Source organism: Parambassis ranga, chromosome 21, assembly GCF_900634625.1.
Source record: "Parambassis ranga chromosome 21, fParRan2.1, whole genome shotgun sequence".
Lineage (NCBI taxonomy): Eukaryota > Metazoa > Chordata > Actinopteri > Ambassidae > Parambassis > Parambassis ranga.
The window spans coordinates 15,200,461-15,226,912 of NC_041041.1; the positions used below are offsets into that span (position 1 = coordinate 15,200,461).

The 26,452-nt window shown below is 41.4% G+C and overlaps 1 non-coding gene across 1 annotated transcript; it reads left to right on the plus strand.

Annotated features, from left to right (window-relative positions):
• The first annotated feature begins 20,559 nt into the window (after window positions 1-20,559).
• trnas-aga (transfer RNA serine (anticodon AGA)) lies at window positions 20,560-20,641 on the plus strand. The gene has a single exon. It is a non-coding gene; the product is annotated as a tRNA-Ser (tRNA).
• The last annotated feature ends 5,811 nt before the right edge of the window (window positions 20,642-26,452 follow it).

Genomic DNA, 26,452 nt, shown 5'->3' on the forward strand with positions numbered 1-26,452 from the left:
AATAAACACGCAGTTTGAAGCTGAATATGTTCTGCCAGTGCCCTGTTTTTTGTTCCGGCTGTATCTTGAGGTGACAGCATTTATCAACATTTTAGCAACAGGATTAATATATTTCTTTAAAAGGCCCAGTCTGCCTCTATAATTGGTTTGACACCAAAATTAATTATAAAATCTCTTGTAGAAAGGAACCAGGAGGGAGTTTAAACTGCACTTTAGTTTGAAGGTCACCTCTGTTTGGTGCACGAAAAAAAAAGTGCTGAGTGACAATGTTGCCTTGAAGCAATGGAGAATGTTTTAAAATGTCCTCTGTTTCATTTTTTTGACATTGTTCTGCTATTTTGTGATTTTTTTTCTGTAGACTTAATTAACCTGATAAAAATCCATGATGGTGGTCAGACTAATGGGTGATTTGATACCTCTACGGATACATGACAACTAGATAAACAATGACCTTTTTCAAAGTAGTTTTAGTAGTTTTTATATTTCAACACAACAAAACCTGGTAAATGGGCAGACATGTTTCCAGTGGAATGTATAGAAACTTTAGATCTTGGCACTTGCACATGGATGTAAACGATGTGATCAGTTTAAAAGATAAAGCACTGTTTGATTCAATTACCAAATTAATTGCCAAACACTTTCAAGGATTCTCATGTGAGTGACGCATCAGAAGAGGGAAACAAATCTATTTATATAAAATACACACATGTATAAGTAACTGATTGGCCTGCTGTTGGACATTGCCAGTGGCACCTTTGGACACTGATTATTGTTTCAAGGATGGTGTGTAGACCGTAAACTATAATGAATGAACTGATACCAACGACTCTATGGTATCGACAGGTATAAAATGCAGAATCAAACAGCACAGGGGATGACCACACACTCCTTAGAATAAGGTCAGAGCTAGCTGCTAGTGACTAACAGGTGCCCAAACATGGATGACTCATTGAATTGTGTTGTACCTGTAGGCCTGAGACAAACCATCAACTGAACTATCAGTGCTTTTTAGAAACATGTATTTTCTCTGGGTGAGGGTGACCGTGACAATATGTTAATAACAAAAACCCACAACCAGAACAGTTGCATACGAAATTGTTTGGGATGATCACACTCTCATCTGCATCAGTCTGCAGGAAGCAGCCCTCATACCCCTGTGATCCTGCACTAGAAGAGCCAGTATGCTTGACTACTTTTCCTACTTTTTTAGTAGAATTATTGATCCTGCAATCCTTCATGCACTTTATAGAAATGTCAACACTGTACACAATGTGCATCACATAGGAGACACACAAAAAGCACCTACACCTAAAGTAACATGCACACACAATATACATACACACAGAGAAGATAACACTCTTCATGTCCTCTCCCACACACAGACCCAGCAGAGAATAGCTCTCCCTTTGTGGATTAGTCTTCACAATGCTCTCCTTTATTCCCAATGGAATGTGACTTTTTGCTTTTTTGGGGTGTAAAGGACCCCCACACCACCACTACTCAGTAAAAACCTTCAACTATTTTCACTTTTTAAAAACAATATCATCAATCAAGGCAGGTGGGCAGCTGTCAGGGGGCCAGGAATGCCCCACTTAGCCATCACATGGCGGTGATTATTGTGTGCATCACGGTGGGGGAGACTGTGGGTTATGACAGAGTGCTCCAAATAATGCGTCTATTGTCTCTGCAGGCAGGGCAACTCTGCTATCGATTAAGCCATCCACAAACAGCGACAGCAGACAGGCTGTTTTCGCCCCTTCTATTGGCGTTCAAATTAAAACTTTATTAACGGTAAACAATGTGTTGGACGTAAATATGAGCAAACAACAGCGCGGTCAGGAGGTGAGGCAGCTGAAATGAACACGTACTATTGATCGAAGGAGCTAATTTGGATGGAAATGACGAATAAATGTCCATTACAGAGGAGCACCCCGAGGGCGTGAGATGAAGCAGAGAGTATTATTTCTAATGAGCCGACCACAGCTACAGCCAAATTGCTCCTGTCATGAAAACCAAATTTTTCATGTTGTTCCACTAATGGCTCGTCTAACTGGAATATGAAGAAAAGGAACTGTTTTCCAATTTGCTTGTCACACATTTAGCCGCAAATCATCTTCAGACATGAAGCAGGACTGTTTTTTTTGTTTTTTTTCTGACAAGTGTTGATGTAGTTCCTGTTTTAACAATCTTTGGTGACAAGAAGAGCAGAACAGCCGCTTATAGCTTCATAAACATGCTTGGTTGCATCATGGTTCATTGCAACGTACACATTTACACACCCCTAAAATGGGACTGAGGTCAAGTAAGCAGCAGTGGATATCATTAAAGCGTTTTTAGCCTCAGTGTGTGCCCCTGCAGCAGGAGCGGCCTTACCCACAATCCATCACTTTCACTTACTTTGCTTTTTGCTCACATTGCATGAGTCACAAAGGGAGGCAATAAAGAAATCAAGTAAACCAAACATGCCAGTTTGACTAAAAAATGTATTTGTGTGAGTTAGAGTTCTGGATTGTCAATCAGTTTGTGTTAATATTAAAGCAGCAGAGTTAATGCAAATCTGCTGTGACTGCTGCACCTAATAAAGAACGGTGCCTTTCAATGTAAAGAACAGACCATATAAGTACTAATTGTCAATCAGGTAAAATATGGCTCCACTGAAACAGTAAAAAGAATGCAGAAATATTGAATTTCTGTTCAACAAGTGAAATCTGAATGACTTGCTAGGTCTGTTTAATGCAGGGTCAGCTCTCTACATTCATTTATACAATTTTGTTTTTTATTAAAACACCAAACTTTCTACGTAAAGTACAAAAAAAAACCAATCTGCAACATTGTATTTTTAACACTATGTTTTTATATCATGGTAACTATGCAGATAAACAGGTGAATAGAAACTTTAATACTTTTATAAGTGCATATCTAAAATTGACACTGACACATATGTGCCCCATTTTGGATAATACCATTAGCACATGTGCACTGAGCACACTACACTCATATATGTTAGTATTGTTTTTAAACTGGGGCAGCAATTTGGTGCAGCTGTTAGTCCTGCCTTCTCACAGCAAGAAGGTCCCTTTCTGGGTGCAGTTCAGCTACGTGCATGTTAGGTCAGTTGAGGATTCTAATAATGTCCATAGGTCTAAGTGTGGCTGATTGTTTTTCTCTGTATGTTAGCCCTGCAATAGACTGGGAACCAGTCCAGGATGTACTACCCTGCTTCTCACCCACTGGCAGCCGGAATCGGCTCCAGCCCCTTGTGACCCTGTACAGGACCAAATGGGTTCAGAAATGGATGGATGAACATTTTTAACTGAACATGGTAAGATGTGCAGTTAAATGATGCTGTTAACTATATAGTGGTGCTCAGTACAGCTTCACCAGCTTCCACAGGCAGTAGCCAAGAGGGCGACCACTGAAGGTGAGAGGTGTCCAACATGTCTGTCTCAATGCATTGACCATTGTAAGTAGTATCAGCTGGATACTCAGTGTACTGCATTTTTCACTTCACACGCTCAATGTAACAGTGCACAGTAAGCAGTTTCAGATGCAGCACAGCTGGTGAATCATAAAAAAATGACTACTCTGTTCAAAATGGTAATTTTTTTTCATTTAAAAATATTAATGATGTAATAAATAAAAGAGGTCATTTTACCATTGAAGCATGTCCAGGGACACCAGATGAGATGAGAATGTGGAAGTCATCCACTGTGTCTTAATAAGCACTGTGCATGTAAAATGTAAACTATAAATATTATCTGCTACTGCTAATGCTATTTCTTCTAGCCCAGTATTCCAGACAGTATATGACTGATTTCCTGTTTGAAGATTTTCTAAACATCATGCAATCACTGTATCGTCTAAACATCATGCAATCACTGTATCGTCTAAACATCATGCAATCACTGTATCGCAGATTTAAAAATAAAAACCTGTGCAACACGTATACATTTTAAACTTGATATGAGGAAAACATCCCTACATTACTTGAAAAATGTGGATACTATTTGCACACACAGAACATACAAATAGTGATGAATGAGCCTGTGAGTGACTGTGTGAACTTCAGAGTGTATACATATTGGCTCCATTTTGTGTGTTTGTGAGGATGTCTGTGTGTGTTTCCCTGCCACCAGCATCCAGCAGCAGGGGATCAGTGAACCAGATGTGTGTGATTTATGGAGTGGCAGAAGCTGCGGTGGAGAGGCCTCCAACGTGTTAAACATTATTAAACACAGATGGAGCCTGACGGCGCTCTCACACATCAGGACTCCGACGTCCACTCTTTCATCCCTTCTTGCTATGCTGTTTTTGCATTATGTTTTTGTGTGCGCAAGAAACACACGTATTGCGAGGCTTCAAATGCCGTCTCACCCCGTGATGACCTCGCTTTTGCTTTTTTAACGGGATCTTCCATTGTGGATGGCCAGGTGGTTTGGTGCCATATGGCTTTGGAATGAGACTGAACAGGCAGGGAGATGGATGCTGGTGAGCCATCCATGATTCACACAAAGCACTGCTTGAAAAGGGCAGATGAACTGAAAATAAACAGAATTTAGAGTTGAAGAGGGACAATAAAAAGGCAAATAAAAATAAATAAAAAGGCAGAGCCTCTGGATAAAATGATATTCATGGCCACTCCGGACCTCCATAATCCCTTAGAAATCTCCAACTTTAGTCCCTTCCCCTTTTCTCTATATTTTCCAAATCCAGACATTCTGACAGGGGGAGGGGTTGGGGGTGGGAGAGGCTTGGTGGAGCAGGATATAGTCACTCAAACTGTCACCAGTCCTGATTAATGCGTTGTCTCCTGCAGGGCAACCTCCCCAGCATTTTTTCTTTTTTGCATCAATCCATCCATCTATCTATTCATCCGGTCAGCTACCCATCCTGCAGCTCAGGCCCTCTTTTATTTGTCCTCCCATCCATCCATCCATTAGCCCGGCCATCTATCTATTCGTCCCGCTACAGCGGCAGGTATCCATAAAGCCAGACACCCAATATGCTATCGATTTCCCTGCCTGCCAAGCCACAAAACCTCCATCCATCCATCCATCCATCCTGAAACTGTGTTATATGGCTCAAACAATCATGGGCTGAAGAGATTTGCTGTAAATGGCTTTTAGTGTGAGGTAAGTGAGCTGTTAACAGACCAGATTTCTGCTTAATGTATGAGAGTAGGAAGTTAACAAAGGCAAATGAATTTTAACATAAAAAACAAATTAAACAAACTAATAAAGTACAACATTTAACCCTTTCCACCGCAAGCCTATTTATAGTCAATGTCATATTTACACACTGCACTACCCAGGTGTGACAACTCTTAACCCCTTGTGCTACAGCTATCAGATCTACTGTATATGATATGATAATTTATCCATTTCATGCAGAAACAACCTTCTTTTGTTGGCTGTAAAGACAAACAGCAACAATTTACTGGCTCCAATCATGATTGGTCCACTTTCAAATGAATATGCCACTCTTAAAAACCTGCTCTCCCCCACTCTCCCATAGTCCACTCCCACATTTATGTACCACTCTTTCATGCCTGCGTTAGACTCGTCTCTTCTACTCAGCCCAACTCTGCAGGTATGTCTGGCTCCAGATGATAATCAAGTCATAATGGAAGTGATAAAAAATAAAGTAATATAATTGTGAATATGCATAAAACCTGCTGTAATGGAGTTTGTGACTCATTTCTTTAGGGAACAGTCATCCTTCTGTCGGCCATGCTGGTCTACCAATTTAATGATAAGAGCATTAAAAATGGCCTTGAGCCTGGATAATAAACAGGTCTATAAAAACCTATCAGGACTCCTTTTATTACGTTTATATTGTACTTTAGTGGTGCAGTCTCCAAAAAGTCTTTTTTTGTTAAACAAATTCCAACAAATGAAAGCTTTGCCCAGCTGGTAATCCAGCCTTCATGGAATTAACTCCAGGCTTAAAATTGAATATGAGAATCACAATCAATCTTCTCATTTAACTGCTTCAGTTCCTTGTTTCGGTCAGGTCAGATGACCACACACCGAGCAGGGACAGCATTGTAGCAACCACATTACACAGTGTCAGCATCACTGTGCTGTTTTCCTGCAGCATGTTCGAAATGTTCCAGGAGTAAAAAGTTGTGCATCGTGTTGTGTGAGGTAATATAGAAGGAAGAGGATTAAAGCAAGAGTGTGAGTGGGGTAGAGAAATGGAGCAGACGGCTAATACTGACTGACACAGAGGGAGGCTACAGATGAATAAAGAAAGGAAAAGAATGAGCACATAGTCTTGTCGAACACAGAGAAGTAGAGTGTGTGATGGTTTAAAGAGGAGACAGACGGACAGAAGACAGAGAGAGAGAGAGACAGATGAGGGCTCAGACTGGGCTGACAGGTGTAATTGGAATCTAAATAGCAGGGAGTGACGTTGACTGACAGCAGCTTAAACCTCCCCGGTGCCGCCCCTCCTTCTCAGTCTCCCTACAAACACAACGCTCTTATTCCAGTGGAAATGGCAGAACAAAAAGCACACACCACCTCCGGGGCTTTGACCCTTGTGCTTCTCCGCCTCACTCTGTGACCTGACATTTGCATCTCAACTCCCAACAGTGAGATGTGTGTGTATCACCACGACAGTATACTTACAATATTTTTTTTTTAAAACAAATGAGCTGAAGTTACTTTATGATACCAGCATCCTCTGATCATGCAACCACTCAACATGTCCCCTCACCTGGAAAGCTGCAGCTCTTGATAAGCCTGACAAAAGCTAGCAGCAGAAGATATAAGTTGCACATTAGCCAACTGAACGTGGGTGTATGAAAGGTGGCAAGTTGCTAGTGTTCTGTTAGTGGGGGTAATTGAGGAAGACTGTTGCCATGGCAACAGCGTTAAAACACATGCAAACACACACACACACACACCACACAGGGAGACAGTTTTGGATCTAATTAGCCAGAAAGCTGACAAGGAGATGCTAACACTGTAATGGCTAGATGTGAGAGGAACAGATGATTTGGAAATGGCAAAAGCTTCATGTTGTTGATCCGCCTCCTGTTTTTACTCTCATCTCCATCTCTCCTGTTTCATTCTTGTTCACTGTCAGCAAATGCTCTCCACTGTGGTAAACATGGATGTTATGAAAGCCTTTTGAAAAGACTTAAGAGCTGGAATATCAATTGAGGATGTGTGCTGACGTACGCCAGCCCCATAGAGGCTTTCGAACAGTTCACAGGAAGCATATAGTGCATTAGCAGACCTGGAAGATCCATCGGAGGCAGAAGAAAATACTCGATAAAGAACAGACATCTCGTACCTGTGTTGTTTAACCGTTAAGAACCCTGAGCTGTGAAGTGCAAAAACAAGTGTAACATTCCTGGCAGCATCACATACAGCTCCTACAAGATAGATACATGTAGAGGAAATAAATATATAAATATCATATAAAACAGTAATTATGGCTGTAAAAAAAAATATTTTTATACTCTCTCTCTCACATACACACACACACACAACCTGCTTAGTGAGCCAGAAATGTATTAGTGAGTTAGTAGATACCACTTTTTTTTCTTCTAAGCCACCATGATGGTTGACGATAGTGCCATACGTTGTGCTGTACAGTAAAGCATAACCTAAATGTACAAGGCAATAGGTGACACAGTCATCTCTACAGGATGTGTACAGGATTGTGTAGCATTATCTAAAATTCCAAGTTCATGCAAGTAGACAAATCTATGAAGTTACAAATTACAAACAGAAACAGCAACAAAAATGCTACAAACAAGCAGACAGTAGCTGACATTTATGAAAACAAAGTGGCTCATGTAGCATATTTTTGTGAATGTGTTTCTGTCTGTCATAATGCTGCCAGAAGGAATGAGTCAGTTCCAGGATTAATGACACGCTCCATCTCATTGACCTCTACATGCTCGCTAAATAAATATCACTGCTAATGTTACCCAGCAACTTATTCTCCCCTTCTCAAACTGAAGCCAGGCAGTAAACAGGATTTTAATGAGTGAGTGAGTGAATCATCTCCTGAACGAGTTGCAGCTTTTCAGTGGTGCGAGAGAGAGAGAGAGAGTGAGAGACAGAGGTTGGGTTGGAACACCTAGAGATTCAAAATGGTAGCTGGTGTTACTGATCAGAATCAGAATCAGAATTATTTTATTTGAGAGTCTATTCGTTGTATCACCAGAAAGAGTGACATGGTAAAAAGACTTTTTTATTAACCTCACTACAAAACAGTTTTACACTCGTAACCATGGCAACCATACACATAGAGAGTAAATGATATTTAAAACTTAAGATGAGATGGCGATGGTAAACAAGGAAAGCAGAGCAATTAGCTGAAATCACTTTCCTGTCACAAAACACATGGTGGAGATTTAGCTTTCATATCTGTTTACATTATTGACTATTAGTTTGTCTGCCAATGGAACATTCACTTACATCACGCAATCTTTAGGGCAGTTACAATAGGGTTTAATCATGGGTAATTTTTCATCCTAGCAAATGCCAGCTTACCTCCTCAGAGCCAGGGCAGTATGGTTCCTTTGCAAAGAGCATCAGAACAGGCCGGGGGACCAACACTGTGCATTGGAAGCTCTGTTATGAATTATGTTGTCCAAACCGCCTCACCTCTGACATTTTCTTTCTTTAATCCCTCCAAAGGAAAGTAACATCGCTCATATTCTTGGAACAGTCTTCATACAGTAATAACCATAATTAACATGCCATTGTTGGTTATTTGGGTTTGATTGCCATGGCAACTGATTCACCTAAGCTGGCTGGAGGAGGCAGTTCTTCAGACCCCTTAAGCTGCTGCAAAGTAATCTATGTGACGGAGAGGGAGAATAAAAGAATGTATGAGGGAGTGCTTGAATGTATGAGGGAGGGGAGAGTGTGTGACAGATCAGCACAAGGAGAGAGAGTGGGAGGAGCAAGGTAGAAATGGAGGAAAGAAAGAAAGAAATATGGGGGGGGGGTGTATAGCAAGAGGAGGGGATAACAAAGGTCTTTCATGGTTGTTTCACTGGGATTTGGTGGGTGCACGGTGGGCACATCATGCAACAACTATAGGAGAAGATCCATGTAATTCTTAGGGGGAAAATTCAGAATTCTGTGCTTAATCTGAGAATTCTTCTTTTTGACCTGGTTCCACTTTTGCAAACTGACACTGTCCGATTTAACCCTAAAAAGAATTGAAAATAAACCTTTCAAAATAAAGAACTGTTGACAGCCAGTATAGGATCCCTATACCGTGAAAGCCATATTTAATATAAGAATATAAGTGAACCTTAGGTTGGATGAACTGAGATGTGAGAGTTGTATGGTCGCTGTCACTGGTCACAGTGCCATCAGTGTATTATAAGGAGAAACAAACTGACAGGACAGTGATGGACTTACAGGCTGAAAGATGAAGTGGGTTAGTGTGCTGCTGTGAGTACCCAGCTGAGTGTAGAAATAGACATAAAGAGACAGTCTGTTGTGGTCAAGTGTGTATCTGAGCCTTAGATGCCTGTAGAGTCAGCTGGGCCGCAGGACGTAGTCAATAAATCATGAGCTCTCTGATCGCTCTAAGAAGAGTGTTTATCTTGCAGAGAAGGACTGAAACAAAAACCCAAGAAAAAAAAACAAAACATCTCTGCTCTTGAATCTGTGTGCTTTCCTTATGGCCATGACATACACCCACCTCCAGTCCATTCACCCCCTCTGGCTTATTTCTGCTGGAGCCTCTCCAGCATGACTTACTACATGAAGGAATGACAACTGTAATGCACCCAGCACATAAAGGGACTAGATTTACACAAACAAGACATGACATGGGCTATATTAGATACTAATATGCAGGGGTTAGCTGGGCGGGGGTCTGTTTTCTGGGACATGTGAAGATGATCTGTATACATTTGCTTTGGCCAGAAGCTCTCTGTGATCATGAGATGTGTGGTCTCCTGCAAGCTCATTTAACCTATGCTTTATTTGTCCCAGGCTTTGATTATGACGTGTGTGTGTGTGTGTGTGTGTGTGTGTGTGTGTATTTTTTTACATTTTTGGAATGTTGGCCATCACCTGCTGAGGTACCCTGGCCTCAGGAGTACCTGTACAAACACTTGTGAGCAGAAAAGAACTACTTGGTCCCTAACCCTAACACTGACCCCTTTTAGATAAGAAAAAGCAGCACTACAGCAGTGTGGACTAATAGACTCAACATTACACTAGGCCTGTCAGGACAGAGGAGGTAGGACTCAAAAGCAGGACGAAAATCAGAAGAGGAGTCAGTCTGTCACAAACAGGGCCAGTACACAGGAGATCAGTCCATTAAACTAAAGTACAGGTGAGCGTGACCAAGGTGGTGTCGTAGTCCGGGCAGGAGTTGGAGAGCTAGGCAAAAGGTAATCTGAGCAACAAAACAAGGAGGAGACAGGAAATTCTCAAATATGGAAATGTGGTCAGGTACCATTTGTCTTATTTGATCTAGTGTAGGGTTTCCATGGTAATGAGTCCCATCTAGGTTGCCGCTTAAAAAGAAGCAACTGTATAAGTTAAAGCATTCACATCAAAACAAACAGCAGGGATGAACATTTCTAGAATATTTAAGAACATTTCTTAATATCTTGAAATAGGAGTCCTGTGTTGAGCAATAAGGAGTGAACATCTAAAAGCCAAGAGAATCAACAACTTCCAGGTTTTTGGCAGCTGTCCTGTCCTTTAATTTAGAGACAGCTGTCTTGGAACTTGGAAATAACACTTGGCTTACATCTACTTTAAATGACTTAATGCCACTGAAGCAATAAGTACAATTTACTCTGAGCAGCTCAAAGTATTTATTCAAGCAAATGTGCTGTGCAAGGGAGTTTCATATAGAAATGTGAGTACAATCACGCTAAGAAAGCAGCCATCAGCACACAGTATATCTTTGTAAATGACTCCAGCAATTAACATTAGCAAAAAATGCTAGCATTGATAGAAGCAGCTTCCAGTACCCCACAGGCTAAAGAGTAGCTTTGAGTCTGTTCTACTGATTTGTGTCTGTCAATAGAGATTAATGTTGCGGTGTGCAGAGGCAGCTAACACAGAATTTAGAGAAAATTAATAGAGTTCTTTTCATGTGTAAATACGTTGATTTAAACATGAAACAAACAGCATGAATTGCATTTCACAAACACAAGGTTGAATAAGGGCATGTTAATTTGCCAGAGCTGAGCAATTACGTGGAACACAACGCTAATTTCATCTCTCTGGTCCTTTGGGATATGATAATGTACAATGCGGAGAAGCATTACATGGATAGGCACTACACGTTCATGCTTTCAAGTGACTGCTAATTATTCATTTAATATTTTTGTTACCGTGTCCAACTGGGATTGTGGCCAGGAGCCAGCTCCCCAACCTGTGAGAGAGACGTGAGAACGCTGCAACACAGAGGAACAAATACACAAACAAATACACGCACTGCTTCCTCACACAATATCTTACTCTGTGTGTGTGTTTTCCAGGAAGAGCTTGAGTGCGATCCCGACCACCCAGCCTGTCTAAATGAGATATGGGCCAGCCGGGACTGTCACTCAGGAGTGGTATACTACAAAAGAAGCTATGATGGAAAAATGCAAAAAGGGGAAGGGTCCAGGCACATTGCTAATGTGACGTGACCTTGTCCAACAAATAGTTATGATGCTTAGTGCAGCGCACCAAAACACCAAGGGGGGCCTTTGTAAATCAGGTGGTGATGAAAACCGTCCTGACTTAAAGTGCCTTTGAAAGCCAAGGCCAAAGGGTCTAAATACTGCAGCTAATATAATTAAAGCAGGTTCACACAGGTCCTGAGCCCCAGGCTTTGGGTCAGCCTCCCAGCCCAGGGAATGTCTCTATTTCTGGGCTACAGAGCAGAGCTCCGGCCCCCTAGAAAGACCTCAGGCCCCCTCCAGGCTTCTGCAGTTCCCATTTAACCCAGATACCAGGGGGTTAGGAAAGGGGTCGTTGAAAGCACAGAGGACCTCGGCCACTGGGGCCACTGCCACAGTAATGATATGTACCATCCCAGCCAGGAACTTCCTCAGGATCAGGACCTAATAGCTGACCCCCGCTAACCTATGACCATGCAGATTAGTCCCAGAGGCCTGAGGATCTTTAGGGGTGCTAAGCAGGGGGCCGTGCGGCTGTGGAACAACTAAGGGATTTCTTAGAAAAGGAATGTGGGACAACAGTTCATGAACAGACTGTGACATACAGGGATTAATGGAAACATGGACTTCTTTTTACTGCCCTCCAAAAACGCTCACTTAAATTGTCTCTCATGTTTTTTGCTAGCTCCAGCAGTAATAGAACTACTAACAGTAATACAACTGAGACCCAGTAGCCAATTTGCAGCTTGTGCCCAAATGAGTTATTCCATTACTGACTGTGGCAAGGTTAATGTGCTGCATTAGCTACACTCTGTTGTGCTCTTCCCACTGGGCCTTGGGCATCTGCATGCAACACATGTATGGGAGGGAAAAAAGAGAAATTGCTGTGAAACTATTGATGATCATATAACAGATTCTGGGTTTGGGTTTTAGTATCAGAATTCTACATGCTAACACTTAAGGTGTATAATGTGTAGATATTGACATATTTTATTAGCAGCAGCTTAATGTCAACTGACAAGGACAGACGCAGCAAAATTCAAGTAACAATTTAAAATCAATCCCAAAGCTCTTTAAATGAAATAAAAATAACACAGAAAATCTGCAGTTTCTCATTTGACCATTAGAGGCAAAAGTCACTCCCAACAGACCTTCATGTAAAAAATGAGATTTGTTTGTTTAAAGCCTGGTTTAGAAGCTTTGAGCTTCCTGCCTATGCACGTTAATACTCCTCTATACCTGTATTTGGATTAACCAGGACTTAGGTGGATGCAGATGCTGCCAAGGCTGACGTACAAAAACATTTCTAATAGAAACTGAAGGACAACGTAACACAATGATATGAACTTGACATTGCCTGAATGGCCTATGATCCAATAACACTCTCCGATGTATATTTGACCTTACACTTCCCTTACACCTTCATCTCTATACTGGAACATTTCTACCTGATTAGAAATTGGTTAGCAAGAGGATCATTCAGCTGGAGATACCAGCCGTGGAGCATGCAAAGGAGTTTTCTCAGGACTAATATCCAGCTGATGTGCACTTGGCCCCCATTGATTTCCCATTCTCTGACACACCTCCCCCCATGGTGCCAGCCCACATCACACAAAGCCCACCCAGTTAGCCATTTAGAGGCTGCTGCCCCGTTAATCTGTCTGAAACCTATTGATCACATAGGGACAATACTTTCTGCATTCATTGTGGGTAGGAGCAAAGATCACACACACTGTGTATCTGTCACTACCTTGATTCTTTGCCCTCCACGTCTCTCCAGCTCTTCTTGGTTATGAGCAAACTGTGGGAGAGAAATGGTAGTGATGCTAAACAGTGGAAGAGCAGCAGGCAGCCAGCATGAGAACACAGAGAATGGCAGCAGATGCAGCTGAAATACTCTGCCCACATCGCTCTGGCAGCCTGCACATCAGTTCTTCTCCTTTGTGTATCAGTGTCCTTAATATTCATGGCGAGTTTGAAAAGCAAATTCTCACACAATTTGTGTCCTGAGAAGTGGCATTATTAAGCGATAATGGAGTTCAGAGGTCAGCTTGCATATGGTCTGATGTTCTTAGTCACTGAATAATAAAGCAGTGTATTAATGGCAGCATTATGCAGCACTTGTTTGCACTATCTTCCCCCCACAACCCCACAAGGGATTTAGCAAAAGCCATGTTTGCTAACAAATGGGTTCACTTTGCAGCTCAAATAAAAAAGGCACCGCAGCATTTCCTGGGTGCAAGCTCAAACGTAAACGTACACATATGTGATTTAAAGTACCTACTTTAATACCACTATGTAAACAAAAACCATGATTCCAGCACGTCTCTCTTAAAATTCTCCTATTGAGTTGTCTGAACACAGTGGCACTGGCTCTGTGTGTGTGTTTGTGTGTGTGTGTGTGTGTGATGAATGATAAAGTGAAGCAAATAGGACAGGAAGCAGCATCAAAGCCAAATTATTGCCACAATATTAAGGCTCATAGATAAGCATAGAAAGAAGTATAGGTGTAAATTGTTTATGATGTATTTGAAGAATTTTGTTCAATCGAAACAGATCAAACAACATACAAATGTTCAATTTCAAACAGCATCACCAGCATGATTTGAAAATAGTTTATACACAGAACTTTGATGCTGCTGATTTCAGTGAAAGTAAGTAACTTTTCATCTGTATCAAAACAAGAAAAGTTGACTTTAAGTCTTTATTGGGGAATACAGGAATCCCTGTGTTAACTGCACTGCAAAATCTCATCTTGTAAAACATTTAAGGTGACCTGCAGCGACAGCTTGCAGTGCAGGAAAGCTGTTTAGCTCCCAAGACCCACGGAAGAACCTTTAAGGTCAAAGGTCATTATCACTGCACTCCACCCCAAAACACTTCATTGCACTTAATTGGGACTTAGTTCAGACTTCCACTCAGGAACAGGGATATATGGAATACAATGTTGTGGTCAAAGGAAAACTATCATGAACTTTATACATTATAGTGAGCATGTTAGCAATGCTGATGTTAGCGTTTAGCTCCACTTAGCTAAGTGGAAGCTCAGTGTGGCTGTGGATTCTTAATTTTATTCAAAGTTGAGATAAAGTACGTGTTCTAATGTCCATGATAAGTTATTGCTCCATCTAAGCACCATTGATCTCAGTGTGTGGAGGTACACTGACAGCTTTTAGATGTGGAGAGGCCTCTGTATGTATGTGTGTGTGTGTGTGTGTGTGTGTGTGTGAGGGGAATGATTGAGGAGGAAGGCTTGGGAAAGGAAGCAATATCATTACACTAACTTTATAATATCTCCATTGCTGTGGAAGAAGTGAGGTAGTGTCAGATTGAGATAAGGAATTAACATTGACGGCAGTGGGCCTACAGGAGACTGATGGACAGGGAGGAAAGGACAAATATGGGGCCATTTCGTCTCACCTCTCATAGAATATATAAAAAAAGATGCAGACAGAGAGCCATAGAGGGAAATGACAGCCGATAAACAGGCTAGGCTGCTGCCTCCATTAGCCATCATTACACTGCCCACCATGGGACAGGAGACCATTTTCAAACGCTGCCCGGATCCGCTGAGAATATGCAGCCCAGAATTATTACAGACATCTCATAAATAGATGTGTCATATCTGTCCAATCACTGTCTGGAGGGAATTTCTGAATTGCCTGTCTCTGGTCATTTGCAGGCAAATCTGTGAATGCCCTCTTCATTCCCCTATTTTTGTCTCTTTGATGAAAAAGGAAATAGTTCCCTTTTTATCTTGATTGTGAGGAGATAGATGGTGTCACACGTGATGCGCGTCTGGGGAGGTGTTGCATTTAGGCATAACACAGCACAGCACATGGCAGATATTATATTATATTATATTATATACCAACACATCAGATGTCGATTTTGTGACTCATGAGTGACGTCAAGCAGAAATGAATTTTATATTCTTACAAGAGACAAGATAAACTTTATTTAAATGGTGCAGCTATCAACCACTTAACCTCCATATTAATCCTGAATGTGCTGCGTGTTGATGGAGATTGGCTCATTTCTCACTGTAAGTCTTTGTTTTGCTGGCACTGTGCTGGGAATATGACTGTGCAGTCCTTTGTTTTGTCTGAAGAGGAAAGAGAAAAATCACCACATGGAGAACAATAGCTGCTGAAAAGTGACAGAGAGGGGAGGGAGGGAGGGAGGGGGAGAAGAGAGAGACGGTTGAAATGGCAGTTGCTGAGATGGATGAGGAGAAATTCCATCTCACAGCTTGTTGTTCCTTTTTACTTGTTTTCTGCCCGTGTTCTATCTTTTTTCCCTCCTGCGTCTGTTGGAAAATATGACCCAGCTAAAAGCCTCAGCGCACACTCCCATTCTCAGCTTCTTGTTCGTGTAATTGCTTAAGTGCAGCTAATTATCATACGCTCGAAGAAGAAGAAGAAGAAAATCACAATAAGTATAAGTAACCTCCAGGAAATAAAGACAGTAGCTGCTTTCTCGTTTAGAGGAAATTTTTTGTACGAAATAGTGCAATTAAGACCAACAGCAGGAAATAATATATTAGATATGTAATGCATTCAGCAGGTTTAATTAAAGACTCCGTGTTATACGTGTTTTTAACAAATCAATGCAGCCATGCACATTATCAGAACACTTAAATTTCATGTTTTCTCTGTTAGTAAAATTTCCAAAAGAGAACCAGATTTAAACTTCAAAGTGTGACACAAAACCAAAATACATTCATTCATTTACAACCCAGAGCGCACAGCACCAATTACTGCTAAATCACACAAGCTAACCTGTAGAGACGATTAATTATTTATTCTCCAACCGTGACTTTAAACATATAAATTTAAGTTCTTGCTAAATCCACAGGGAGCAATCCCTGTCAAATATATAAATACATTCAGACTTTTTCTATGTAGATATGGTCTTTTCTCTGTGTGGTGCTGTACAAACAGACGCCTCGAAAAGATGCCAAGAATGAGTGTCGTATGCATATGAATAAAAAAAAAAAAAAAAGTTGATCATAAAAATTCTTTACTGATAGGAACACTGATAATGCTGAATGTTGGCATTAATGTAATTAGTGTGAGGTGGAGCCTGATAAGCAGCTGTAATGGATGATTCATTTGTTTAAGGTTCAACATTAAGCCACTCTGACAATAATCTAGCTTCAGGTTCACACAGAGAAAACAATGAATATTTTTAACTGCCAACAACAAGGAGAATAGATACAGTATTATACTTCTGCAACTGACTGTGAAATCCTACTTAAAGCAGGAGAAGATAATTATGTAAATAAGAAGTGCAGATCTTTACATGACCTCTGAATGTAACTAACTGCTGGGAGTTAAACTGGCAGAAGAAACTGTTACCATATGAAAACGGGGGAAGTGATATCACAGCACATGAGGAGGACTCAATACATACAGAGGAGGTACGACTTCATTACAGCTCCATGTGACACAATAAATTAGGTTGCATTAGCAAATAAAAGACAACAACGAGATGTTTTCTTTTTAAGCATCGCATTTACAAAGTGCAGTGTTGTGTAGTCAGAGGAGCCCTGAGTTTGATCACTTTTTTTGTTTACTCTCACGTTAATGTTTCATTTTTACTTGTTAAGGGCAAAAAAAGAATTTACATTTAGGACAACATTGTAGTTAGCAAACTTCTCCGATCTTCTCCATTTCTTGGTTGCCATGGTGACAAGTCCCACTTCATCAATTGTAATAGGAGTCTCTGCATATGTTTAATTCATCATTTAACATCAGACATATTTATGAAGCATTTTAGAAGAATCTGAGTAATGTGTGCTGTGGTTAAAAACTAAAGATGCCTTTTAATTTCAGCATTCATTTTAATATGCTGGCTACAGAGAAATGAATAACTGTGATTGCACTGTGTGGGAAAGTCTGTTCTTTTTCTGTTGTACAAGAAAGTTTTTGTAAGAACACTTTTACTTCAGTAAATTAGAGATGAATCAACCTCATGTGTGAATCATGCATCAATAATAGAATGTTACACATGATTCATCATAATGATGAATGATGATGAACATACCCTAAAAGTATTTCATATGTTGTGAAGAAGAGACATGCTCCCCTTGGCAAATGCTCATACACACCGGTGTCACCATATAATAAAGAACACTTCCATCCTCATTGCCACCCGTAATAATAAGGCGCTATGAAGTGTGATGTCACCTGGAAATGTTTACTCTGCAGCCAGATTTTGTACTGATAGCTCTCTGTGAAGTGCTTAAAGAGCCTTACATCATAAGCAGCTAGGAGCTAACGGGTGATAGCATTAGAGGGACATTGGAAACTGTGGACTGTGTGTGAGAACTGTGGTCACAAAGGTTTATTTGTACCATGTGTTCACCATATTCAAAACTGAAAGTCAAGACAATTACAGAAAATATAGCTGGATCACAAAACATTTCCTTCTAAAAACATATGACATGTTGTCAAATGATGGATAATTGTAATTTCAATGATGCATTTCAAAACAGAACAAACAACCTGATGTTGTTTAATTAGCCATTCATTGTTATGGTGTTTACAAGAACCATGGAGAAAATGGAAATAATGTATCTGTAATAAATTAGGCATTAAATCTAACGTATGTTAACATAATGATGTTTGTTCCTTCTAGTTTATTAATATGAATCACCAGAAATTGTAGTCATGTACCTCAAAGTTCCTAAAGACCACTGTGTTTTTTCTTAAAGGTATTAAATGTCATTACTGTTATTTCCATGTTCCTCCCTGCAGTGCACATCAGTGTTTTCTTCCCTCTCTTGCTGACAGCTGACCTCCTGCTCTGTACTTATCAGATCCTTTACAGATAGTCTTCTTTTCTTGGTGTTAAAAGACAAAGTTTATCCAGTTCACCCTCTGTTGTCTCAAACCAGAAGAGGGAGTATTGTTTCACTTGCTGAGCTACAGCAGCAGCAGCAGCAGCAGCAGCTCAGCCAAGCTTCCTGACCTCCAGTGTTCTTGTGTACACAACTCCTCACAAAGCCAAACAGCACAGAAAAACTTATTGTGAGCAAATGTGCTGATCTGGATCAGAAGGCTTTATCCTCATAATATCAAGGACTTAGAGGGCTAGTCTAAAGGCAGCGGTCCAGTCCTTGGGGGAAATATTCTCTGCCTTTTGACAGGCAGATTCTGAAGCTGATATTTGTAGCTTCTCCATAGAATCTTCAATATTCATCTCATTGATAAGAAGCTAACTGGCCTGCCATTAGGGCATTACCTAAAGACAATTAAAAGACATGTCACAAGGATCCTGATGGTTCTTATTAGGTAGGAGACTGGAACCTGTAGCTACACATCGGCCTATCCACTTTACAGGAGAGGCACATAGCAGGCACACTGGTTAATCGTATGTATTCTCCTCAGCTGAGCTAAATGATAACATGCTCACAGTGCTCATTAAACAGGTAAAATAATAAAATAAATTCATTAAAAACCCTGAATGAAATATGTTAAAAGACACCTTACCCATCAGGCCAAAAAATATTATTGTTAAACACTGTATAATCTCTCTCAGGTCAGTGAAGATGTCTGGCTCCAAACCATACATGTCTACCTCATGATGGTCAATCATTACATTCAGGTCTGTGACTGTCTCCACAAACCTCCTGCAGCTGTTCAGACATTACAGTACAGTGCACTATACAACAAAGTAGTGGGCCATCTGACTGACTAATACACTGACATTATCATCTCTAAAGCAGCAGCATGGACATAATGTCACAGGCCACTAGGGGTCCACTGAGGATCCCATTGCGACTCTGTATGCCTCCTTGTGGATTCTGCTTTGCTCTCGACTGTAGCGACCACAGACAAATACTTGGATTTTCTTTTCTAAAATTGTTTTCCCCGTTCTCTGTGTGTCATCGCTCGTTTCCCCAAAGATTCTCCACACCCTCGGAGCCATGGTCATTATCTGCGAAGGACAGAAAAATAAACACAAAGGCCAGATTGTCATCGACCAATGATGCCAGACAGAGGCCTTGAGAACAATGTAGGGGGGAAGGGACAGAGCCGAGGGTGAAAAATCCATCCACCGAGAGAAGAACTGTGCCAGATATATAGCAAAAGTTTGTTTAAAAAATGTTACGGATAAAAATTCCTGCCTTGCCAGCCATCGCAACACGCCTCTACAATAACTCAGGTATGGCCTTTCCTAAAGCCTGTAAAAAACATTGTAGACCATAAAAAAGAAACATGGCTTCTTCTTTTTCAGGCTTTGTTTACCTCGTTTCCTCGGTGGCTATAAAGCACAGAGAGTGATGTATCTGTCAATGCTCTGATGGTATGTTGGGGGAGCGCAGCAGATAGAGGTGAGGGAAAACACATCACAACAACAAATAGGAAGTGACACGCATGTGTGCAGAAGAGTGTGTACACACATAAACAGCCGCTTGAAGAGACACTTAGAGAGATGCTGCGAACTCCCAAAGACACACATTTACTTTCTAGTCCCCCACATGCACACAAACATTCAGACCATTCCAGGAGCGCGGGTGGCATCTGTCAGTGTAGCAGGACGCCCGGCTTAGTGTGCTTTGTGATGTGTGACCAAAACTGCCTGAGCCACTCCACACTGTGTTTGCAGTGCTTATCTGAGTCAGGGGCCAGGTCACGAGGGGTCACAGCTCTTATTTGCCATGCTGATAGACTGGCTAATGAAAAAAGCTCCCAGCGCAGGAGTCACACACGTCGACGGCAAACACTCAATAGTGTGCTGGTATACATTTCTCCCTTACTCCATCCTCATTCAGATCCATGTGAAAAATGCTTACCCCGGGTTTTATTAAAGTGAAAGCGCAACCGCATCGGCTGAATCAGAATAACAACAAGAGCAGAGAACAGACATGCTGTAGATTGGATGATGGAGCCATTGGAGCCACGAGGAGGCAAAACTGGTTCAAAAGAGTACAGTGTGCAGTTGTCGTGGCCGAGTGGTTAAGGCGATGGACTAGAAATCCATTGGGGTCTCCCCGCGCAGGTTCGAATCCTGCCGACAACGAACATTTTAACAAAGGATTAACAAAGTGTTTCTGATTCTGAAAAGCTTCAAAGCTAAACATACTTGACTTTATGTGAGACTCTCTTGAGTCCGTCAGCTGCATTAAAAGATGTTTCACACATTAAGCACTTTGCTGGCTAAAATGCTCCAATCTTACAATGTATGTTAATGACATTAAAATGTCAGCACTGCTAACTAATTTCTGGGCACTTTGTTGTTGGAGAACAGCCGACAAACACTAACCCATGAGTAACTTAACACCTGAAATAAGATGATAGATGGTAGCAGTCAGAATGGTTCAAAACAATGTTGGACAATAAACATTAATTCTCGATATAGGTGGGAAAGTGTAGGGTGGTAGTTTGGAGTTTAATTTACATTAATAATCTTGTATTAATCTTTTACGCCTGGAGATGCTCCATGTACCTAATACAATGTTAATCAACTAAGGAAAAAATGCTTGAAAGTATTGTATAAATAATATATTAAATATTGATAACACATGGAAATTAAACAAAATTACCATTATGTCACATCATATTTCACATTTATTATTTATTTCTTTGCCAGTTTTGGTCCTTTATATGTTACAGTTCCTAAAGTAGATAATTGACTTAATGATTTTGGTTTATTTGCAGCCTCATTGTGTCACACTTGATCTGATCTGCCTCCAAACACTGTGCTGGCTCCTTTTTCATTCTCATCTCTGGTCCACTGATGTGTACGATGGATTTACTGGATATCCAGTTCCACTGCTGCCTTGGACAAACAGCATTCCTTCCATCCCTGTGGTCCACCTCTGGGATACGTCTGAGCTCGCTCAGCCTAATCCTGAGGCTGACTTCTCTTCAGTCTCTATCATACAACATTCGTTCCTTGACACACATTTCATGAACCCCTGCTGCTCCTCTGCTGCTGGCCCCAAAGGTCAACACCCCTAAATCTACACACTGCATCCCCTCTACTGTATAACCATCCCCAATGTAAATGTAAATCTGTTTAGGATTGGGTTTATGTGCATGTTGATCTAGTCCTCCAGTCCTCTAGTCAAATGTTGATGATGGTTTGGTATTTTAGTAAGTTTGCTGCTGCTTTCAGTCTTTAAGCTAAGCTACTTTGCCTCCTGGCTGTGGAGCCACACTGGAAACCTTTCTGGTACTTACAATGCTCACACAAACACTGCTCTCTTTCATATGGTCCAGCCCTCTGACAAAGGGGCCAGCTAACACACACATCGTCCACTGCCTGAGAGCCAACGGTCTGCACCCAGGGTGACTGACATAAGACCCAATTAAATTTAGATGAGCTATTTCAGTTATTCATATGAATGAAAGCATGCCTCCTGTGTTACCTATGTGAAATCTGTTTGTGAAGCTGTGTTATTTTTCCTGTCAGTTGGTTAGCTTTACATAATGTGCTGATGAATACACGTCACATGTGTCTAGGTATATTCTTGGGCTCCCAGTGAGTCATCATAGTTATGCACTGTGGTATTAGAAGCATCCAGTAAACACTCTGGTGAGGTCATCAACCACAGAGACAAAATCAAAATAACCAAAATGCTACTTTATTCCTTCTGCCTGAATGAATGAACCTAGTCTAAATTTCTCTTTGACTTTGCAGATCATGTAGAGTAAAGGATCCTTGTGCTTTAGTAAAAGACATTTTTGACTCCCACATATTAGCTCCAATATTGATGCCACCCTGAAGGTACCTTTCATTCGAAATGCACTATACTATCGAAACGATAATCGCCTTGCTTTGTGTCAAGCTTCACATGTGCTGATGCATTCCATTCAGACATAATTACAGTAAGTCTTTTAACTTGAGAAGCAGCTCTGTTCGGAGTACCAGGATTGTTCACTTATAATGAGTGATATCCATTTTACATGCAATAAATGTCATATATATGCACTCCAACCCACTTCACACATGCACACCCCACTTTTTATCTGTGCCTCCTATTCCTCTGCGTCTGTTTACCATCTCTCTGTCTTCCTTTGGGGAACTCTCAGCCTCTCTATCCATCACCATGGCTAAAGTGTCTCCCTCTGCGTTAGCAATAACAGCACCGGCAGCGCTAACACTAGCCAACCAAAGCCCCAGCTCGTTCAATCACCCCGATATGAATCTGCTTAAAACTCAGCCATCGAGCGCTCAGCCAAATCCATCAGCGGAGGCTTAAGATCGCGGCACACACGGCGCTGATAAGACGTTCTCTGTGGTCAAGGCCCTGTGATGAAGAGCAGAGTTAACAGCCGCCGCTACTGGCTGGATGGCAATCTGGAGCACTTAGAAAGTTAAAGAAGTGGTAACGGACAAGAACCATTAAAAGAATACTTGTGGTTTGTTGTTTCTGCTCAGGGACCAGGCTGGGATTTTGGTGTAATTGGGGTAGTGGACTATTCTTGTGGCAGATTGCATAATAAGATATTTGATTTGTTAAAGGACTGAGAGCTAAATTGGATGACTGCCCTTGATCATTGCTGTTGTCTTTGTCTCTTCTGTCTTTTACACTTTTAGTCCCTGTGTGTGCTGAACAAACCTATTTTATGAGGTACAGTGCACAGACTGAGGATTAGCAATGTCAGCTAAACCAAGACTACACTAAATTTTGTACAGAGCTCAAGGACAGGTAGCCCAGAATAGAGTGTGTGGGTTTTTTTGTGAACCCAAGCCTCACAGATGGTGTGGGTCAGAGGAGCAGGGGGCCTGCTGGGGGTTGAAGCCGGGGGGCTTGATTAAACACCAGCCCCACTGCAGGGGGGTCCCAGAGCGACCACATCAAGGAGCTGTTCTCGCAATAGTTCTAATGAACATTTAAACAGGTTCAGAGGAGGAGAGACAATCTGAAGAAAACTGCCTTTGAGAACCTAACAGCAAAAATAACCTTAAGTAAGATGTAACATTGACTTGTTGTCAGAGGAACCTATAGAGGGGAGCAGCCAGGGAAGACAGAGATAAAAAGGAGAACCGCAGAAAAGAACATAAAAGAGCAGTGGTGGAAATACCTGTGCTGGTGGGGCCTGCACTGTACAATTTAAGATATATTGTTTTGATTTCCATCTTTAAGTACAACCCATGTTTCCCTCCCAACTACTTGGTTGACATTTGTACATGAAGTTTGACAGCTCTAAGTCAGGGGGACATCTGTTTGTTAGCGTTCATAGCAAAGCAGGTGAAAAATAGCAGCTATTTACTGCCACTTTTTTCCCTGTTTCCATTGGTTATTACAGGAAGAGCAGGAAACAATAAAGAGGTCACAGTCTGACCACACTGACCTCTGTATTTGTATCTGTTATAGTCGCAGAACACAATAAGTCCCCTGAGCATTTTCAGAGGCTTCACACCACTTAACTGAAATTTCTACCAGAATATATGGAAGTATCCATTGGTCCATCAGGAGCAGCTGATCTGTCCTTAATTCTCCCCCTGCACTGCACAGAAAATGATCCTTAGAAAGGCTGAAATCCATCCTGACAACAATGGTTTGTGTGGCTCCGCAAATCAAACTGTGTTTGTGTGTAATAACGCTAACAATACAGGGCCTGAGAAACCGAAGAGCTCTGTGGTTCTCTTGGGCCAAAAATGCAGTAAAACTTACAACATCCATAATGTGGTTTCTTTTGAAGGTTCCCTTCAAACACTCTGAAGTCTTCTTCCAATATGAAAAGACAAAAATAAGAGCAAAGGCCTAGATAAAGGCCTTTTCAGAGACTCTACAGTTCCACAGTGGACCCATGCAGAGCGGACACAGCTGCAGCAGTGTGCAGAGAGGGGCGTCACTCTGAAATGAGGTTCCACTTCTCCTCAACACTTTGATCCCGGCAATATCTCTCTGCTGCATCTGAGTCCGCGGCAGGAATGCCAGATCTCAGCCGCCACACTGAAGATCGTAAATAAACATCCTCCCTTCTCCTGTCCTCTGCCGCATGGCCTCAAAGATTAGAAATTATTCAGTCGCTCATCTATCTTTTACTCCTGAAACGAATAAAGAAGCTGGGCTGTTATCTGCTCTCCGTCTTTGCAGAGACATCTCCACCACATCACATGGTTTTAGTTTTCCTAATCTCTCTGCTCCGTTTTCTTTATGGCGAACCACTGCCGCTCACATTCTTCTGCTGCGATAGAGCAATCTGCTTTATTCAATAATTCACAAGGCAATCTACCTGCCATGAGGTTTGCGGATGAACATATGCAGCTGAACTGAGGAATAAATACAAATATGTTTTGGCTTGAGGGAGGCTGCAGACATTTTTAGCACCGTGAGATCTCCATGTGGTGCAGCAGCAGATCAGCCGGAGGAGTATGACACACATCAAGAAGGGCTGCTGGGACTCACCATAAGCTAATAGATTTGAAGGTGAGCCCAGTCAGTTTCATGCAGTCTGCTTGAGGTGGACTCATTGCTACAGCTGATGATGTGTCATTCAAATGAAGGGGGGGGCGGCAAGTCTTTGTAAAAGTCATGGGAAATAGACTGTGGAGAATGGATGTAAATAAAGTACAGTAACAGTACATGCTGATGCTTCAGTGTTTTATGTGAGGTGACTCAAGGATGCAAAGCTAGGAGTTAAAATTGGAAGCTACATGATAAATATCTCTGAATAGAGCGATGAGAAAAGAAGCCTGCAGGGAGAACACAGATGACGGCTGCAGCAAAGCGCTGCATGTACGATTACGCCTCTCTCTGTGTTGGATATTAGATAAAGCTTTGAGTCACTGCCCTTTGGTGTTTTCGTTGTGTTTTGGACAAAAACACAACAAACAACCACAAACTGACACAGAAGCCAGAGCAGAAAGAGCAGTACCTTAAAGCCCATGCTGCCAATGACAGGATGGGATTTCTTTCTATCACAGAGCCCCAAACAGCACAGGTGATATGTGCACGCAAAATACTAACATGCTACATTTGCGGCTCTGATGTAGGTAAAACATGTCTAGAGCAATGACAGTAAAGTTGTACCTAACTGTCTACCTTACTACAACGTTGTTGGTATTTTTACATTTCATTTGTGAGTTATTGATCCTTTCTCCTTAGTTATAATCTACAGTTATACCAACATCAAGTAGTATGTACTATGGACTTGACATTCTCCACAAAGAAATGCAGAAGTGCTAGAGGACATTTCTGTAACCTAGCAACACTGGGCACAGGTCAGCATTCGACAGAAAATGCATTTATATAATATTTCGACAAGGTTCATTTGGTCTTCACCTATTTATGAACTATGATAGTATTCTTTTTAGTCAGACCAGTGTTTTTTGTGTTTTACCTTGACTTGACATGTTTCGACTACTTCCTGCAGTCTTCCTCAGAAGTCACATGATGTTCACATGCAGACACGTCACGGAACATCATGTGACTTCTGAGGAAGACTGCAGGAAGTAGTCGAAACATGTCAAGTCAAGGTAAAACACAAAAAACACTGGTCTGACTAAAAAGAATACTATCATAGTGCATTTATATTTTTTTTTTATTGCACACTTTCTTTAGGCTGTAAACACCTGCTCAGCTAATCCTAACCCATGTGTGTTGAAATTCATCGACTGTGTTATTCTGCATTTGCAGAATGATTGCGTCACAGCGGCCCTGCAAGGTTTTTCTATTCCAGTACCTCTTTTCGTATGCAGCTGGTACCAAAGGATGTAACCGAGCCTATCCAAGGACTCACAACGGTAATGTTTGATTTTTTTTTCTCTATAGAGTAGACTGTCCAATGTCACACTAGATGCGACCTTCCTTCAGACGATACAGTCCTTGAGTAGACACGCAGCTACTGTTTCTAGTAAACTAAGCTTACTGGTAGC